The 17,479-nt window shown below is 32.5% G+C and overlaps 1 protein-coding gene across 4 annotated transcripts in view; it reads left to right on the forward strand.

The window, feature by feature from the left end:
* The window catches only part of LOC119085243 (protein tiptop), a 243,043-nt gene that overhangs the window by 6,031 nt on the left and 219,533 nt on the right, over positions 1-17,479 (forward strand). For all 4 annotated transcript variants that reach the window (XM_037195566.1, XM_037195568.1, XM_037195567.1 and 1 more), the window contains one exon: positions 16,536-16,563. The gene's annotated coding sequence lies outside the window, so the exon portion shown is untranslated. The remainder of the gene's footprint in view (positions 1-16,535; positions 16,564-17,479) is intronic.

The raw sequence follows: 17,479 nt of genomic DNA on the forward strand, positions 1-17,479 counted from the left end.
TTAACGTAACTTTCAAATTTATTTCAATATTTTCCTCGAAATTACCGCACCGATTACCGTGAATGTTTGCCATATATGTTACCATAAACGCCTAATCACTGACTTGTATTGTCGCTGTATTTACTAGAATCTCTTTGACTTATTAAGGTTAAATTTGAATTAGTTATTTTGATGGACGATAATTTTGATTAAAATAAATGAATGGCATGGTAACGAATTACAGCTCAAAAAAAGACTCATGGACATCGATTGCATACTAATAGCGCTGTAATTTAGCTTTGACTTCTATAAATCTATCAATTTTTGTACTATAAACTATATGAATCAAAACACGCAATTTTACCATCAAACTACGCAATTTAACATCATAATGCGTACATACAGCTGAAGTTAATGTGCGACCCACAAGGATTATATTGCTGGTAATGTCATATGTACTCAAGGAATGGAAATAATGATGATAATTGAATGAATCTACTAGTCACTGTGCATATTGAAATTGCGCCGTAATTGGATATTTTGTCATTGTTTTACATACTCTGATGAATCCTATTTATGAAATTTGATATTGTTTATCACAGTGGAAGACAATGAAATTTAGACATGAAGCTGTTTTTCAGCTGAGCCGCTCATACAAACCAAATTGTTTAAAAACGGGCAAAATCGTGCTAAAATCGTATAAAGACGTATAACGCCCTCACTTGGAAGGGCTGACATTTAGGGTTTAGCAAAATGTCAGGATTCGGCGCATTTCAAGTGAATGCGATGCAGGTTTGTTTGTATGAGTTAATCAGCTGAAGCAAAATGTCTGAATTTTACTGTCTTCCACTGTAAACAAAGCTATCTTCGAAAAACTTGAAATTGCGAACATTCAGGGGATCGGTTAATCTTTTAGAAGTGGGAAGAATATCGAGATATAATTACCTGATCTATCTTTCCTTTTGTTTAAAGAAATATTTGATACAAAATCTTGTACTTCATTTGTTTAAAGCTTTATTTTGCTGCATAAGAGTTTGCTAGGCAGAAGCGAATGCTTATTTCTATCATCGTCATCGGTTGCAACTTCATAAAAACACAGAGTCTTTTTCATTTTTTTTGTTGAAACTGTGAGTAAAGTGTTTCTAATCGTAGCTACTGTCAGATTGTTGACGAATTCTTTCAGACTTTCTTTTTGTTATAAAGCAATAACCATTTCATATCTCGAGGGATCCGTAGAGTTCGGAATGGGTTCAATGCCATATTTTTTCTACACTACCTTAGATATGCAGCGCAATTGTTTTCCATCTTCTTGTAATAGAGTTGTGTTATGCGGTTGCGCGGCGCAAAAAAGAAGAATGAAATAATTTCCAGATGCCTTCTGATTTCCATTGACATTAATTTAAATGCAAGTGGAATGGTCCGACTGCAAACTATGTATAATTAGATCGGACGATTGCATTTGGTTTCGCAGTAAATATTGGAAAAGTCCAATTAAAAAGCGACGATATTTGTCTCACCACACGTCGAATGATCTTATGTTCACAATTTAATTTCTATAGAAACAAAAAACGAAATCGAAATTTTTGCCAAATTCTATCGAATTAAGATAACATCAAACTTGGCTGGCTTAAGTACAACACACTTCATCACCCACCAAATACCATAAGCTTCTCGCTTTGATCAGAAAAGATCCAAAATTAAATTTATGGCCGAGTGCAGTACAATCAAATTCTTACAGAACGACAACAGTAAGAACTCACGATTTTTTTTTCATCTAAATTGACAACTGAATAGATGGAAAAAGACCATGAACATTATACTATTATCGACCAACAACAAACTTGTAAAGAATTCTTTTTTTTGCTGAAAAAAATTGCATCGCTGAACCTTAAAAACACTACTCATCTGCGTATTTATTTCTTGTTACTTTTGTTCTTCTGTGTAGACATTACGGAACCCATCTGAAGCATAAAGATGAAGAAAAAAAAGAAGAAAAAATCTTGCGCAGAATACTTATGGTGTGGTGTGGATAAATGCGCTGCTGATGATTTTAAACAATATAACAATAAATTTATATATGGAGCCATGCAGAACATAAATTTGAAAAAGATTCTGTGAACCCCATGGCAGTTTGTAATGTGAGTTTGTGCATTTGAGATTGAAGAAGGAAAAAAAAAATTACTAAAACAGAACTGTTTGCATCGATTGTTCTCTGGAAAATCACTTTTTATTGTTTTTTTATTTTATTTTATTTATTCTTAAAACGAAAGAGATGTTTTTTGGCTGTGCTGTATGGCCTAGGAGTATTTTGCAGAGTGATATATACCAGCGATATCTTAGATTGATGGCATTGATTAAGTGTTTTATGATATGACAAATTAGAATTTATTTCGTTTTTGTATTCAAATTTTTGAAATATTACAGTTGTCGTCACTTTGTTTAGGATGAGTTCGAACAGTTTGCTGTCTAAAAATGTTCCTTGAAATGTTTAGATTACGATAAGGATTCGGACTCTGCTGTAGCCTTTTGTCTGGGTTTTGTTTTTAGATAAAGTTAGTGTGATCCATGGAAAGCTTCAGAAGACACTGGGAAAGACTTGAAGTAGTAGATTTTCAAAATATGACGAATTGTTTGGAGGAACATTCGTGACATTTGACATCTAGAGGAAATGACATTAGGAAGTTTAGAAGGAAATTTTCTGATTTTTTTCCGTTAACAATACTAGGTCCCACCTGTTGGGTGGGTCAGATCCCTTGACTGTTTGTCTGAGCTTGTCAATAGTATTGGCAATGATTTATTGATTTATTTCAATGAAATGTAATTTTGTATGCTGATGGCCACACAAACGCATTTAGAAAAAGAACGGTCTAATAAATCTCTCATTGATGATCTAATTCTGTTTAGTTTCACTGAAAATCTTCGAAACTTTGTATATAAAATGTCGCAGTAAAAAATGACGTATGTTTTCAATAAAATTTAAAATCGTGTGAGTTTCACACTCTTAAATTTTGGTTCTGTTTATTCGGTTTTGTTTACAATCAAATATTACTCCAGATCGTTTTAACAAAGAGTAGAAAAGGCTTCTTTTGAGAACTACTCCCAGATCGTTGAACCGATGCCACCCATTTTTGAACTTGACCTGGGGATTTCAATACTTCGTCGATTAAAAAAAAGGTTTTGAAAATCGGTTGAACTTTGCTCCAGTTATCGTGTTAACAAAGGGCACACAATTTTAACATTTAACGTTTTTTCATCACATTTCCATACATTTTTAATCACAGTGAACGGTGTATTTTCTGTTGTAAAACCCATGACTTACAGTCAAGGGAATAACAAAACGCAATAGCTGCATAAACGCTCCAAAAAAATGTGAAAATGATGGACCGTTAGAAATGGATAAAGCTTGAAGCAAACGTTATCGTAAATATGACGAAATGTTCATTATTTTACAGAGTTGCAGTGCAAGGGGAAGCATTAGCTTGTTTAAATTAAGTCAGTGAGAGAATGGTCACAAGAACACTACACATTCTTCTTTATGAAAGAGGAGCATCACTTACAAATAAATATCTTTCACGTTCAGCGCCACTGGAGATTCACCTGTACACTTCAAATTGAGGGGAGGGAATTAGAAGAATTACGAAATTATTGAAATAATGGTCTAAGAGGTGGATTTCTTGGTTCATTCATGGAGGATAAAATATTGAACGAATTAGAAAATCAATTCATTATTGAACTTCATAACAATCATGAAATTACATAAGTCGTTGGAATTGCTAAGTTTAAATTTTTAATGTGAAACAGATCTCGGATGTCCCAGTCCCTAGGTTGATTATGAATAAATGTGTCAGATGTTTCCATTAATTTCCTAAATCCCATAAAACCCAAACTACCGGACAATCAAAATTTTTTCTATGAACTGACAACTAATGCCTCTTCCGATAAAGAGTGTCTTCAATACGTCAACAGCACAAAAGAAAAATGATAATTCGCCATACCGTAAAATTCCTATTGAATTATTCATTTTTCATTTATTAGATGAAACAAGTCTAGCGATTTTAACTTTTCCGACATTTTAAATTAGTTGCAACGACAAGACAAGACAATGCAATCAGACTCGGCTCTGTTCCCCCATTGAACGCTTACATTCCTCTCATACAAAATAATCTATCCGAACTAATCACACCTCTCTCAATGCACAATGGAATAGACGGTCTTCATACGTGGGAATGTATAAGTGACAGCCACAATAGTTAAAAAAAATAAACTGAATTGGTTGCCTAGCCAATTCATTGACACACGGGGAAAAAATTCATTCAAATTTCACGTATTATACACCGAATGAAAAGTGCAATTGTCCAATGTCATAATACCAGAATCGATTGTGAAATGTACTTATTTTCATAATAAGAATGATTGTCGATATCAATTACGGAGCAGACCCTTACGACACAACTGATAGTTTATGTTTTAGTGGAAAAGGGAGGAAACTGTTAACAGGAAACAAAATCAAGAAGAGAGCCTAGCAAAGTGTGTTTATATGGTGTTTGATGCACCTGATTTCAACTAACAACATTGATGTTATTTATTTCGTGGAGAGAAACGGTACGTCACACCTCGCACATACTTACGATGTGTTCACCTTTGGCTCGCTCCGCTCTGGCCACAAAAATCGCTCTTGTTGGAGTTTTCTATTTTCTCCCCACGGTAAACAAATAACTATTTGCTGTAGCCCTTATGTGATAGATGTGCCAGATGTGCTAGAACAAGATATAGGTAAAACATATTACATCATGGGGACCATAATTTACTGTAGTTATTTAGACAAATAGTCGTGCATTTTGTGGAAATATTACCTAGATCTTTTATCGACTTTTCATGACTGGCAAACATTATTGTCGAATCTCTGACTTCTTCTCATCGAACTTTTTGCAACAAATTGAAATCAAATCTATTACTTCATTTTTTTAAACCTTATATTTTAGTATAAAATTCCGCAAAATCCAAAAATCACCCATAATTTTTGTCATCGTTGTCGATAACAGATGACATTAAAGCTTGAATAGAGCTTGATAGAGCAGTACACCCATTTTTAGCTTCACAGTATACTAACAACCTAGAACACAATTCTGCAATGACAATTGCAAATAGCCGTCCGGAAATATATATTGAAATTAATCATCTGTGACAACAGTGACAACAATGAGTCCTCTGGCTGGTGCGTTATTATATTAGAAATTATATTTTAAAACAAATGAATTGAAAATCTTTCTAACAAATCTAAAAATCTAACAAATATTCTGCCATACTGCAATCAAATGAAGTAATAGATTACAAGAATTTATCGCGAAAAGTTTACCATTTCTAGCAAGTTAATAAAAATTTCTCCAAAATTTCTTATCAACTACTGACAGTAGTTTATTCATCGACAGAAGTTTTAGCAAAAATCGGTGAATGAAATTAGTGAACAATTTTATAAAAATTGACTGACGCAAATAATTAAAAATAAAAAATTACCAAAAAAATCATTGAAAATAATGTCCCCAATTTGTTATTTTCAAGCATTACATGCACCCCAAAACGAATGGACCACTACCTAAAGACTCTTATGTTTATAGCATTTTATTCACACTTTATGGTGAAGTAGTCGAGAGTAAAACGCATCGCCATAAATATAGTACACATGCATAACACCACATTGGTCAATGTTTTGTCTATAGTGTGTAATACAATTTTCACACTGGACTCGACTACCTTTAGCGATGGAACACTGTTGCATTGGGGCTATCAGAGGATATTATATTGAGTGTTTATATAGAACTTTCCCAGCAACATATATTTATGTACAGACACACTATCCATATAGCACACATTTGCCATTTATTGCAGGAATAAATGTGTAAAACAATCTCTAGACTAGGCTGTGTGTGTATATAGAGATATAGATTACATTTGGTGGTACAGTTTTTTTTTCGCTGTTGAAAAATTTATTTTCATTAAACCAATCCAGCTTGGGCTGTTAAAAAATAATTTCCCATTGTTTTAAATTGACTATCCGTTTTTTTATATAAATTGTTAAATATTTACGCTAACAGGATTTGTGACATTGATTTCTTTATTGGCTTGAATCACTTTTTTTTAGTAGAGTAATTGGTGCTAATGAAATTTATAGTTCTGTTACAGAAAGATGAATTGTTTTCGTGAGAAGAACATCGTTAAAAGTTTATGTTTAAGTCATGACAATTAGCCCGACTTATGTAAAAAAAATATTATTAAGATCTTCTGGAGGAATGTCGATACTTAACAATACTTTTGAACATCATAATTGACAAAAAAAAAATTGATTCTGAGTGACGCAACGCAATCGAAAATGTATGCATTTCTATGCGTTACGAAGCACTTCTATGCGTTAGGATGCATTTCTGTGCGTTACGATGCATTTCTGTGCATTACGATGCGTTTAATAATTTTTTGTCAGTTATGATGTTCTAGAGTATTGTTGATAGATAATGACAAATAACGTCCCGAGTTTCTAAGAATGAAAGTCTTCTCTACAAATTTTACTTGGTAGTCCATCATCTCTCCTCGTTTTATTATAACAAGCCAAACCGCCGAAATATACATCACAAAAAAAAAATACAAAATGGTTGTCAAACTTTATCACACATAATCGAAATATCTCTTTTGTTACAAAGCGACCCTTCCATCCATATCAAAAGCAGATATACCAGACAACTCTCAACCTTACCAATTTGTTGCCAAGCAACTTCACTACACCACATCTCGGCGTTTCAGTTTCGTAACATTTACGAATATAAAGTCTAAAAATTCATTGGTTCCATACAAATCCACCCAATAATCTAGTTCTCCCCAATAGAAAAATATATTCGACCCTCGTCAAATGATTCAAAAACCGAAAAAAAGTGATTGATGACGCTGTTGTGTATGTATTATTATACATAAATGGTGTATACACTATACATACATCTAGATACGTTTACCGAAGCAACAAAAAGGATTAAACAGAGGAGAAGAAAGAATGAAAAATAAATTATTATTTATGAAATTCTTTTAAAAATTAAAACACATTACAATTGGAAAGACTGTGATAAAGAGCGCATTAAAATAGGAGGGACCATTATATTTTTTTCTAGATTAAAAATTATTGTACACACACAAAAATTTCATTCGAATTCATCTCGGCGACAAACAACATTTTGTAGAAATGAAAATAAATCAAAATGCGTACATATATAAAAGAGGGATGAATGATTGATTGTTCATCATTTTTCATTCTTAATGAAAATGCACCCTGCTGGCTCTGGAAGTTCTTGCAAAATGGTGGTTTTAACATTGTTCACCGAAGTTTCGTGACTTTGAGGGACTCATCTTTTTTTTATTATTATTTTACGTAACATCTCTACAACATATTGTGGTATTGGTATATTGGTATAGTTAATTCTTGAGCATTGGATTGATGTATGTATGTATAATACATTTAAGTGACTAGCATATGGAAGAGTGAACCGTATATTATAAAAATATGGTTTACTGAAGGCCAACCAGCATATTTGTTTGAAAATTACTATGTTTTCTAATTATTCATTGGTTACCGCATTAATGACCATTATCAATCAATATAATTGACTGATTTAAATCTCTTTTTTTATTCAATTTTTTTCTTCTTCTCTAAATGAAGAGCTAATTCAGTTGAGTATTTTTTGGTATGTTGAGTTTTGTATTAATCAAAAAACTTTTTTTTTTCAGAAATAAAAATGTTAAAACCTTTCACCGGTTTGATTAAATAAAAAAAAAAGAATCAAAATTGAACCGGCAGGTATTATGAAAGAAAATGTATTTTTTTTAACGTTTCAATAAAAAGGAAATGATAAAATGGTTATCGCTTGTATCGTTTGTATAGGCGATTATAGGAACATTAGTTACAGTGAGGTATACATATGTTATGAATTTATGGTTAATAGTTTCTACCTTCTGAAGCGAGTGTTCTGGTTCTGGATATTTCAGTTTTTAATCTAAGTTTAAAAATGTTAATGTGTATGAAATAAGGTTTGGATAGGTATGTGTAGTACACTGTACACACTCAGCACATTTAAACTTTTACATTTTGATTAATAATAGATTTACAAGGCGATTGTATTAGCATTGGACTGTTTGACTAATAACCGTTCCACATAATTTGAGTTATGTTAAGGTTTAAAGCGAGCAAATGTTATACCACCGGTAAAATGTGTTTCACCTTAACCTGTCGTGAGTAGTTGAGAAAAATTCCAATAGCTGTGACATGGACAAATAACGTTTTGATTTTCCGCTTTATTTTCGATTGCTTTTGTGTTCAGGTGGCACTCATTTTTTAAAAGTTTATGTTTGATCCTCGATTTTGCTCTAATTGATTGCTGTACTGTAGCTCATGGCCCATTATATTATTGATTTAGCGAATTTACCGAACATTTACCGAATATTTACCGAATTTACCAATTATTTACCGAATTTACCGAATTTACCGAACATTTACCAAAATTTACCGAATATTTACTGAAACAAAAAATTCGGTAAATTTTGGTAAATTCTGTAGTCACATCAACTACATCACTAAAAAATTCGCACGGCCTGGCTAAGCACTGAATTTCTGGTTAGTTAATATCAGAAATACCATTGCATGAGCGCTACATCAATTAAGTCAATTGGATGATCGTTTAAGAGCAATCTACACATGGCTAAATTGTAGCCTACATTTCGGGACAAAATTATTATTATTTTGATGATTATTTCGGACTTGCATCCTTTTTCGAAAAAGTTCGTTTGGTGTTAAAATGTGTTTGCTTTCAGTAAAAAATTAAATGATTGTGGTGATGTAATCTCAGTCCGAGAAAACTTAACATTTCACGAAAATTGACACATATTTTGAGTTTTCTCGGATTGAGGTCACATCACCACAAAAATTTAAACTTTTGCTGAAAACTAACACATTTTAACACCAAACGATGGTCGCACTTTTTCGAAAAAGGATGCGAGTCCAAAATTATCATCAAAATAATAATAATTTTGCCCCGAAATGTAGCCTACAATTCAGCCTAGTGTAGATTCGCCTTAATTTGAAAGCTTTTACAAATAGTATAGAGTTTGTTTAGTCGGTAGTCGCGTGGAAACGTCTTCAGTTTTTTTTTTCTTTTTTGATTGAGGCTCAAGTTAAATTGTACTACTTTCACTCATTTCTTTCTTGTTTTTGTTTATTTTTAAAAAAACATATACCTTGTTAACGTCAGAACATTTGTATAAGGAGTGATCCTTTTTGTTCTTTGATTACAAATAAATTGAAATTGAAATTGTTTCGTGGTATAATTATTAAATCCTTTACTTCTTTTGTTTAAAGTATCACCTAGTGTTTAACATAAAATCTATTACTTCCATTATTTGTATATTTGTATTTCGATATATAAGATCACATTAATCATAGATCATTACCTTCTTCTCGTGGCTGCTGTCGTTAACAGATGTTACGGCCGACTCTGTCCTAATGTCAAACATAAACAGGTTATAAAATATTATGGGAAAATTATTCAAATGCTTTGCTCCCCATGCTTTAACTATTTTTTTAAATTCTAAAAAAAGATATGGGTCCAATATTTAAATCTTCCGGACCATAAAAACAGATCGTTGAGCCCAACATCCTATATTGCCCGGAGTCAGAGCTGGCCTAATCTCACTAGATGATTAGATGGTTCACATTGCTAACGTATAACGTCAACAATAGAAATTGGACGTCCAATAATCACTTCTGTAGTTGAGTGCAACATTTACTTTTATGATTGTACGTTTTTATATTATATGAGACCGCTATACATCAGGCATTAGTCTTCGAAATTTTTTCGGGAATTCTTAAGATTTTTTTAATTTTTAGGAATTTTAAGAAATAAGTTGGTAAAATGCATAAATTCACTAGAGAATTTCAAAAATTGAAAGAATTTTGAGAATTTGTTCTTGAAAGGGCCTAAAATTCCTAAACTTCTTAAATTTAACAATTTTAACAATTTTTTAGAAATTTTCAAAAAAATTAGTTCGAATTATAAGCCCTGATCCATATTGCTCAATATGGTTGTCTTTGTTTTAACAGATGCTGTTGATGAAGCTATAAAAAGTTTAATATAAAACAAAACCCATCGTACATTACAGCTCAAATCGTAGTCCATTTTTAACATTAGTTTCCAATAATTCTTTACGTGTCACACTTTTGCCTCAAAAGTTTTGAGTAAATCGTCTCACAAATCGTCTCGTTTTATTTTTACTTGACGACTACATTTTTCTAAAAGTCCATCGTCTGTGAACTCATTCTACATTCATCCTATCCTAAATCTATTTTATTTCCTCCCTTGTGTGTGTGTCTCATATTCAAATGCGCCAATATAAAGCAAGAACGCAGTCAATTAAACCGATAAAATAGGAAGCAGTAAGTCTCACTAATTACTGCGGGTGGGTTCACTTCATTTTGCCAAGAGAAAATTATTTATTTTAATTTATGTTATCGATTGCGACTAGCCACAAAATTCGCACATATTCAACTGATGTGAATAAATTCAAAAATTATTTACTGAAATACCTCTCCGGTTAGTTATTTAGTGTATCTTCATTCAAAATATTGCAATATTGTACCCACCGACCAAATTACAAATAGCAAAGTTGTAATTTTATAACTAACGCGACCACCTAAAAATTCCATCAGCTAATTAATAAAAATTTATTTAAACCAGAATTTTGTTTGTACCAACAAAAACACACACAAACACACATCCATGCACACCGATTCCCGACAGAATATCGTTTTTAACGCACATTTATTATAGTTTTCATAATTTGCTCTCATGTTCACTGGCACTATAAACTGAATGGCTCTGGTTAAATGCATCTATTGGGCTAATTACGTTAAAATGCTATTTTACCCGTCAAAAGCAAAAACGAAAATATGCCGGGCCGAAATGACAATATACTTTTCAACTCTCAAATTATCTAACAAATCCAGAAAATGTTGCATTTTATATTATTTTATAATTATTTTCCACTATCGATAGGAGGCATTTTAGGCATATTGAATTGTGGAGAGTACGGTACAAATACTCGAAACGATTATTCGTCGAATCGGAAACATTACACTAGGGAACTTTTGGAATTTACACAAATAGTGGCATAGTACGTTGGATAGGTTTCGGTGCTTTGAGTGCGATACACGTCTCTATTGGTCCTAATAGCGTCTGTGGTTCCGCTACTGACGATTCACAGAAAAATGTAAAATGGACCGGGACAGTTATTTGTGCTGCAGATGCTGCACGCATCCGTTGGTCCTAATAGTGTCTGTGGTTCCGTTACTGACGATTCACAAAAAAAAGGTAATTGGATTGGGACAGTTTTTGGTGCAGCAAGTATCTAGGGTGCCGTGAGTTCAACTTACTCCATAGATCCCTTAAATATCGTTAGTATAATATTAAAGGTAGGCGTAGACATTGTACAACCATAGGTAATTAAGATTTTCAGAGTAGTTATTTGAACTCACTACACCCTAGACACCTGCTGCATCTTTCCCACAATTTTTTTGTGAAGTGGGCGCAGCAGAACTACAAACGTCATTAGAACCAAATAGAACTGTCAAACGCACTAAGCCATTTAGGTACAAAATCTGTGAAAATTTGTTCGATTGTTGTGTCTTTAATGGACAACAAATCTCTGAAGATCCTAATGTAATGCAGCGAAGGACCATAACTCTAATTCTCATATATAAATAAAAAATCAGATAAACTTTCGTCCAATTCGTCTTCACAGACATTTAGCTGTCCCTGTAGGGATCGCTGCAGACCGCTTGTGAAAAATGCATAAATTATTAATTGTTCAACATACAATGTTACATATAAATAATTCTAGTCGAGCATCCATTATATAGAACACAAAATATTTCTACATTTTCTAGAGGTGTTTGAATTTACTATTATCACATGATACATAATACTTTGTATGCATTTCCAAAATGCATATCGGTCTCTCTCTGTGTGTATCAATGAAATTTTATGAAAATAAATATCGACGAGATATCCAAACAAGCAGACATTGGCCCTAGTGCATTGGAGTAAATTAAATTATAAAATCTGTGTGATGCTCATTTGAGTGCAAACACGACTGATGTTCGGTTATTTCAAAAATATACAACATTTTCAAAATTGATGGTTTTAATTAAATTTGGGATTTTTTTTCCGTTGGTTCGGGTACGTTTTGTGTTTCGTGGTAGGTAGGTTGTATAGGTGTATGCACACGTTACGTGTTTTCGTATGCAATTTTGTATATATTTTGTGATTGCAATAACGTTGGAATTGCACTTTTTTTCGTCAAATTCATGGCGACATAGGTCAGTTCAGTTCAGCGAGTATTTGATTTTGAAAAGATTCTCGTTTGCTTTTCATATCTTGTCACTATTATATTCATACAAGTTCCAAGTTCAGCCATTGCTTTTCATTTGTTCTTTAAAGATTTGTTGTCTTTTATGTAAGTAACTGGAAGGCAAACGCAGGCAAACGTCGAGTATATCACAAGAAAATACCCCCGACAAGCAATTTTATCTCATTTTCAATATTTTCTTTGCATTATTCATTCAAAGAAGAAAACATATTCATTTCATTTTGTTATTCAATTAAAATTTTCCAATCAAAAACATTCATTTCATTTTTCGTGAAATGGTAGATTTTCCTTTGTGCCGCTATTTTGATTGTTTCTTTTTTTGATATTTTCATTTAATGAAAACAGACAAGAATTTGATTCTAAGAAAAATGAAATAAACGAAATCGGAAAACGGAATGTTTTATCAAAGAAATTATAAATGCAAGAAAATCTATGACACATGAAACAAAAGTACTTGTCTTCTTATTCTTGTGATGTGTGCATTTGTGTTAGGCTGAATGAAAGTAAACTTATTTGATGATAAGATGAGGGTCGCTTGTATGTAATTGTGTTGCAAATAATTCTCCTTCTTCCATTTTAATGGAAAAATCGTTCAATATGATTTTAATTCATTAATAGCATGTTACATTGGATGGTGCGAAAGTAATTCATTACATGAGGTATCAATTGAGTGATAAAAGCAAGTGTGTGTTTGAGCATCGGTCATTTTAATGGGCGAGGTATATAACTCCACTGGTCGAAAAACAGCAAGTTGCTCAAATATACACGTTTATCACTAAATTGTTCACAAATTAATGAATTTCGCAGCAACATCCAACATCCAACATGTGAAAGTTGAAATTCACATAAAAATTCGCGAAAAATGAATGGAAAATATTCCACATGTAATCGATCACTTTCTCAGGGGGCAAATCGCTATGTAATGTTCGACTTTCGCATGGGGCAGGCAGTAAAACAATTTTTTTGTTTAAATAATTAAACTGAATATGTTTTTACAACTTTTATTTACTGAGTTGACTCAATCAATAATTCATTATAAAAATGCTCACTGTCAGTGTATGTACCATAGTTTCTGAGATTTTACTCTCTAGTTGCCGATAATTTATAGGTCTTGTGAAAATGGACATATTTCCTTGCCTTACAAACAGTTCTATGCCATTTTTAACCTTACATAGACGGCAAGTATATCGTCAATATATTTATCGAATCTGGTACTTCCTTTGATCTAAGTACTTCCAATTCAAACAGATTGCCGACGAATCTTTTACTTCCTTTGTTCGAACAAAAAAAAATCTATGAAAGACGACATAAGCCAAAGATAGAGCTTACTTTCATCGTCGCTGTCGTTAGCAGATGAATTAGTGGTCCGGAATATTTTTGAAAAGTCCATTGGAGTCGAATCAAATACTCGCTTTATTTATTTTAAATTATGCCAAATGTGATTAATTGCCTAGTAGTTTCGATTGCCAAGCAATCATTATCAAAGCTTCGTGTCGACTAAAGAAAAATTTGAAATTTAAATAAAAAAAACAAAATTTCATTTCAGATCATACATATACGGAGTCAAAAAGTACAAAAACAATTCAAATACAAGTAGAACCAACGTCTAAAAATTACGTATAAGCAATCGACACGGTACATATAAAACCTAGGAAGAAACGTTCTACATATCTGCATATCATATGACTTACATTCGTTCGTTAGTTATCAAATCTATTTGCAAACATGTACACAGTCCAGTGTGTGTACAGTAAAATGTCCCACATTCAAAAGACCAAAAACGCAAAAATACGTTTCGTTATACCTCACTCATAATCATAAAAAACTGATTCTAAGCTCTCGTCTATGTCATGTCACTTATGTCCACTATGTAATCATGCGTACCATTTGAATAATTTTGGATTAATGATGACTCATATCGAAGTTTTAAAGTCCTAATGAATCTTCAGAAAAGGATCCTCAACTTATTTTAGTACTCTCAGTATTCTTTGCGCTCAATCTGAAGTTCACGCTGGTAAAATATCCCCTTACCGTCATAGCAGTGAAGTTAGTTTCTGAAACATTGGTCACAGATTTTTCCTTATTTTTTTTTTTCGTTTTTCATGCAGATGATTTGGCCATTCTAAAAGACTAATTTATTTGAGTCAAGCCTTCTAGCGTCTAACATTCTACGTGTATCTGAAATTGTAGAATATAAACCTCACACATCACTAGAGTTAATTTAACGTACCTATATTGACATTAAGTCAATAAATGACTTCAACTAAGCAAAGCAATTCTCTTTAAATAAACAATGATGCCTGGTGATGTATGAAAATTTTTGACGAATTCTTTTCTCACAATAAAGAAGATCAACATTCAAAACGATCGTTATGTGTCACTCATTCAAAAGAAAAGAAGACGAGTGAAAAAGAGAGAGTAAGCAAAAAGTGACATTAATTTCAATATTTTTTAATTTATAATTACACTTAAATTGAATATGTGAATTGTGTATGAGATGCGAGTACCGTTGTACACCGAAATGGTTCAACCAACGAACATTTTTGCTTTACATAATTCACATTTTACGAAATGAATTTAAAATTCCCCAGCAGCGACACATTTAAGCCATTATAATTGAGAAGACATTTTATATCAGCCTGACAGCCATAAATCATTCAATCTTCAAAATAAATATTTTACAATTTTGTAACCAGTATATCAGTCAGATGTATGCAGTGTCGTTTTTAAAATGTATTAAGTAGATTGTTTACAGCTTGGTTTTGATCCGTCAACGAGAAGACGTGCTTCGTAGTCGACACATCGTTATAAGACATGGGTGATTTTCAGTAAGAATGACTTCCAGTAATGTAAACAAAGTCTTGTCTTCTTAGATTAGAATTGATTTAGAAACAGATTCAAGTTTTAAGAATATAACCGACGTGCATGCAAACTTGGGGTTTTGTTTTAATTATTTTTTTCATTTTGATACCTCTCACGAGACTTCAATTTAAATTTTAAATAACGAGTCGAAACGCCAAGAAAGCATGAACGTAGCTAGCCTTCCACAATTACAACTTAACTATCGAGTCTATTACTTCTTTTGATATAAGTATTTGCAACATGTCGATACCAAATCTATTACTTCATTAATATGGCATAAATCTTACTATATGAGACTAGATAAACCAAAGTTCACTCTTTACTGTCGTCGTCGCATGGCGATAACAGATGACATACATAAATATCCATTTTCGATACAATTTGTTTATGACGTTTGACGGTTAAGTTAGCTCAATTTTGCAATAGCAATCGAGGGCAACATCACTGTAGTGCGTAATTACCATATCTCTGGAACTATTCAACCGATTTAACGCAATATCTTCTTTTACCTGAAAGCTACAATTCATTCTGATTTTTTGAGCCCGAGTTGAATAGTTAGTAGATGTGGTTGTTACACTCTTTAGTGATGTTGCCCTCGATACACAACAGACCAACAAAATTCGACTCAGAATGTTTTAATCATCAAAATCCGAAAGCATTGTCGAATCGCATTCATTATCATCTTAAACATATTTTACCATGATATTTCCTAGCAGTGTTTGTCTTCACATAATTTTATTGTTAGAAATGTGCGAGAGACCGACTAAAGATCTCAATTATGTTGTTTTCGAACGTTGAATATGATGAAGATGTGATAAATTATATTTTTGATGTGATGTGATGTCATCTTCAGATGGGTTTTGTTATTTTCATTCTTTTTAAACATTCCTTTTATTCATAACTTTAACTGCCAAATTACCGAGGCCAAATTAGAAATATATTGATTTATGTGACACATTTGAGGATTTATTAAGTAAATGACTGTGAATTGGATGTGGTGTTTTTTGTGTGTGTGATACATTCGAGAATTTGGTGGGCGCGCAATGTACATTCTGTTTCCAGTTATATAGTTGGGGCCCGGGTGAATTCGAGTAAATAAGAGTTGTTTTAGCAGTTGGTTTATTGCCTTTGAATTGAATTTATTTCTTTTTTGATTATCTTCTCCATTTTTTGTTATTCTATTAACGCAAAATTGTCGGAACCCATACTAATGGAGAATTTTTATTTCTTCTTTTTTGCAGATTTTTGTTGCGAATGAGACATCTCAAGGTGAGTTATCATTTCTGTCTGTGAACTTTAGTTGACACGGTGTGATTCACCGACGTTTCTGTAAGGTCAACGGTAGCAGAGTCGAGTAGTGTTTCTTTAATTCAATGTTACGGGAAGTTATCACAACGAGCTACAAGTTCACAATATATTCGACCTTCACGATGAAAGTGATGGGTAGCAATAGTAATTACATTAACGGTTATAAGTCGAAAACTACTTTAGGACGACCTGTAACCTGGCTTTGCCGGTTTACAGATTTTACATAATCATTAGCGAGAATTGTACAACTTTAGGTTTTATAATCTTAGCGTGTTTATAAGCAAAAAGCTGTGACTCTCTTTTCGACAAGTGTAAAGTTTGTAGATGTAATAAATAAAAGTTTTTAAGAGCAATAAACCCTTCGTACACTTGTAGCCTACATTTAGGCGGAAAAATATTCGTTTTTTGATCATCTATCTGAACAAAAATCTTTTTTTGAAAAAGGAAAAATTGTTTTGTATGCGTTAACTTATCGCACTCAATCCCACAATCTGCTCAAAAAAAAAAAGATTTTAGTTCAGAGAAATCATCAAAAAAACAAGTATTTTTCCGCCTAATTTTAGGCTACAAATTTGCAAAGTCCATTGCTCTTAAATCGACCAATGTTCAATGTGAAATCATTGTAAATTGCATTTAATTGTGTAGTCGAGGTGAGGTATGTTCAAAATGTTTAAAAACTATTGAATTACGTAGCAGCATCCAATGTATAAATTCACGAAAATTTAGCCGAAATATTCCACATATCATTTTCGCGGGTGGCAAATTGCTGTGTAAGCTCAACTTTCACATGGGATAGGCAGTAAAGGAAGTTTTTCTATAATTACACTGAAAATGTTTTTGTAAACCGAGTCGACTCAATATTTACTTCATTATACAG

The sequence above is a fragment of the Bradysia coprophila genome, unplaced genomic scaffold (genome assembly GCF_014529535.1).
Source record: "Bradysia coprophila strain Holo2 unplaced genomic scaffold, BU_Bcop_v1 contig_94, whole genome shotgun sequence".
NCBI classification, from domain to species: domain Eukaryota; kingdom Metazoa; phylum Arthropoda; class Insecta; order Diptera; family Sciaridae; genus Bradysia; species Bradysia coprophila.